The sequence below is a fragment of the Passer domesticus genome, chromosome 6 (assembly GCF_036417665.1).
Source record: "Passer domesticus isolate bPasDom1 chromosome 6, bPasDom1.hap1, whole genome shotgun sequence".
In the NCBI taxonomy this organism is placed as follows: Eukaryota; Metazoa; Chordata; class Aves; order Passeriformes; family Passeridae; genus Passer; species Passer domesticus.
This window is the reverse complement of record NC_087479.1, coordinates 31,277,813-31,281,868: the sequence shown is the minus strand read 5'-3', so window position 1 is coordinate 31,281,868 and position 4,056 is coordinate 31,277,813.

Genomic DNA, 4,056 nt, shown 5'->3' with positions numbered 1-4,056 from the left:
TGATTTGATACTTCTCGTAACTGAATTTTCCAAAGAGCCTACAGGAAGGAAGAGCCTAATGGGCCCTTTAATTTTAAATGTGCCCTGCTCTTTGTACCCTTACTATGCTGAAATGCTGGATGACTGGATGAAGTTGTGCTCCTGACCACTTATTAGAGAAGGCATTTTGAAAAGGAAGGATGTGCATGACAACATGAATCCAGATTTCAGACAGCAATTTGTAACAATTTGGATTCAGGTTCAGAATGACACTGTGCATTTCAGGCCACTTTAAACTTTAAACACCTAAAAATTACCTAAATGGTATGTTGTCAGGGAAGCCATTTTTAGCATCAAGGAGAAATACAAGGATGTCTATTTAACAAGGTTAAATAGAGAGGAACACTGTTTAACCGCAACTTTAAAAAATCATCAGTCTCAGTGGTAAATGGTCTAAGTCATTAAATGTAAAAAGAACTCATTAAAGAGATACAACTAAGTGCCATTCTTTTGCCAACCAATGTTTCCTTTTAATTAAAATGTTCTCTTATTTTCAGAGCCACACAGAGTTTCTGGTGGTTGATCCACTGAACTATTTTTATCTATATATATATTTTCAACCAACATAACCAGACATTAACTATATATGCAATATATGAATAATAAATGTTATTTTCCATTGAAAATAATATTTAGAGAGGTTTTCCTTTGGTAAGCCTTTTAAAAATAGCTCTAACTAGGAGAAGACACCTCACAGGCAAGTTTTACCCATTTTTAAGCTTTCTATTACTTTCAAAATTATTCTTCTCTATAAAGCAGTGCCTAATTATTTTCCATATGCTACTGTCTTCTTTTTAGAAGCTCTTTCTCTAGTGGCCTTTGATACTTCTTTACAGAACTTCTTTTTCTCTCTTTTCATTTTAGATCCAACACATACTTAGGCTGTAAAAGGAGCATCCATTTAAGATCACCTCAGAACCTAATGATACGTACTTTGCTTTGGGTCAATGCTGAATGACATAGATTCTTCTTTAATCAAGAATTACAAATTTCAGAAACACTGCTAATAACATCTAAAACTTTATGTACTTATCTGTAGTAATCTCTGAAAATTGCTTATTTCTATAGAGGAAATTGTCTCTTGAATACGTAATTAAATATTGAATGCAGGGCAACTTAGGCTCTCACTAAAAGGGCTTTTTTTCTGTTACATGCGTATACATTCAATTTTCCTCTTGCAGGTAAAAGTAGGTATAAATAGGAGAGTACATAACCTAGTCTGTTCTCATCTTAGTTTTTGACACCCTATAAGAAAATAATGCATTATCTCATGCACTCAGCAAAAGATGTATCTAATTGGTTATGGTCCACAGACCTGGTCTTTCATCTGAATGCTTGTGTATACAGAGGTGTGGTAATCAGAATGCAGATGATTAGTCATCAGTAGGCTAGAATTTAAGGCTAATTTTTAAACTGAATTTTAGAATGATAAGTGTTATTTGTATTCTTAGGTGTCTAAGTTTAAAGTAATCAGTGAATCATGAAGATTACAGAGTTAAATTCTTCAAAGACAGCAAATAAATTCCTACTCTGAGAGGACAGTGAGAGCATGGAAGAGCAAGAAGTGAAACCAAAGCAGGATTTCTAATAGAATAAATTTTATATTAGGTAAACAAGTCTTGGCAGCTTTTTCAATAACATGCAGTTTTGTCTTCTCTACACAGAAATTTACTCCTTCCTCTCCCTCAACTAATTTGTTCCATGAGTCAAACTCTCAATTGTATAATTTATTTTAAAGATATCTAGTCTGATTTTTTGGGTGTTACATGCCATACAAACATGAAGGTAGAGTCTATCTATTGAAGAAATGTAAATTTTCATATCTAAAAGAAGCACGTAAAAAAGAAAGATGTGCTTTTACTCTAATTAGCTCATTCACTAAAATGGCAAATTTTAACCTTCTCTTCAAAAGAAATGGTATCAAAAAAATGACCCTTTTGGTTAAGGCATATGGCAGGTGAGTTTGCTAGAGTAACATAACATGAAATGCATGAACATATGAATTATGGCTCAAATCCAAGACTTCAATGAACATCTAAGAAAACTTCTCAAATGCACATGTGCAACCTGCAGCACCTTAGTGTGAGAAAAGTTCAGGTTTGACAGTTCAGGAATTCTGACTAAACAGAAACTACTTGCACATGACTGAGAAAGAAAGTTGAAGAAGAAACTGGTATTTAGTAATGAGGTTAATGCTCTCATTTTGTCAGGTTTTACAAAATCACAACCTGTCAGGCACAAAGATTTCTCAGAAGCCCCTTTTGAAGGCACCTACCAGGTCACAGTTTGTAGAAGCACTCATACAAGCAGTGTCAAAATCAGAGCAGAGAATGTAAGGACAGGGTAAAACCACAGCTTAAAAACAATATTCCGCCTTTTTTTTTTTTAAAGGATGGTAAGTGCAATGCTTATAGGGTCAGCATTTTGTAAGTGTTCTTAATCCTTATTATTTTTCATACTAAGAAACTATTTTTTTCTTGTTTTTAACTAGCAAACTACAAATATTTGGGCTGAAATTCTTTATGCTACTGTTTGTTACTAGCTGGGTATTTTTGTAAATTTCAGCTACTAAGATAGAACCACCTTTGAGAGTAAAATTGAGCAAAACCACATCATGTGGTCTATGTTCTAGACCTGTGTAGACTGCAAAGATTAAGTAATAGGATCAAATTATAATCAGTCTTGTCAGATATTGTTACATTTTCCAAGGTGATGGTGTGGATTTTCTTGCCCTTATTAAAACTTATTTCATCTGGTGATTATGAAATGATTACAGCCACTTTTACCAAACTGCACTTCACAGTTAAACTCTTCCATCTCCCTAAGCAGTGGTCAGACACCTAGCGTCCAACACAGACATGCTCTGTGAGTCATTGCTCTATGAGGAATTATTCAAGTTGATCACTCCTACACTCAAGTGGTGGTGCATGACCCCCCTTCTAGGTTAAGCCAGAGCATCAATGTGAGTCGTTCTGTGAACTGGAGGGCTTGAATGATTTATGTTAAAGAGAAAGAAACATGCACAGACAAGGCATATCAGCTGTCTGACATGGATCACAGTGCAGTCCCACAGTCAGGTACGAGGCAGAGGAGGTGGAACACAGCACTGCAGTCATGGCTGTCCAGGCATGGCAAAGACAGCACAGGCTGGCGCTACCACTGTGGAGTGGCATTACCCTGTGGAGTGGAAATAGAGCCTGTGGGCGCTTATCCTCTAACGAGGCTCAGGCAGACAATTACAGTGACTGATGAGAGCAGCAATCAAATTACACTAATTCAGCCTAGTTAAGTCTTTTGCACAGCTTGTATCTCAGCATAATTTCAGTTTCAACCCTTAGCAGTCACCTTGAGACAAAGCATTGCTTAAAAAAAAATCTCTATTTGATAGTGATAAATTGGGTGAAAAGAAATATGGTCTTTTGCTACAGCTTGAACTGGTGTTATAGAACATATTGGAGGATTTTATATTAAATTGCCTCTTCCATACAGTTCTGCAATCTAAGTATCATTCAAGACAGAAAAAAATAAGGTACCTATAATCTGACTTGTAGCAGAGCTGACTTTCCTCAGCAGAAGTTAATGATAAGTATGATTTTAATATACATTTCTAAATATTTGGAAAACAAGATTATAGATATCTTACATGGGACATGCAACATGATTTGATTTAACTCTCTGCATTTTATTCTTACACTTCGGTTTTCTTTATCACAACATGAAGAGGTTTTCTTTCAATTTCTATTAAATTTAATTATTAACATCAGACATTGTAAAATGGAAGTTAATTTTTCTATTCAATGCAGACTGCAATAAACTGTAAATAAGTCATAAAGCAGTATACTGCAGAAAACGGGAAATTCCTTATAGGACCATACAACTATCAGACCCAATTTATGCTATAGGTTGCTAAACCTAAGATGCAATTGCAGGCTACCACATAATTAATAATTTTCCTAAATGTTCCAAATTGATCTTAAGGATTACTGAATTGCTTGCCCACAGTAGGAAAAGCTATAA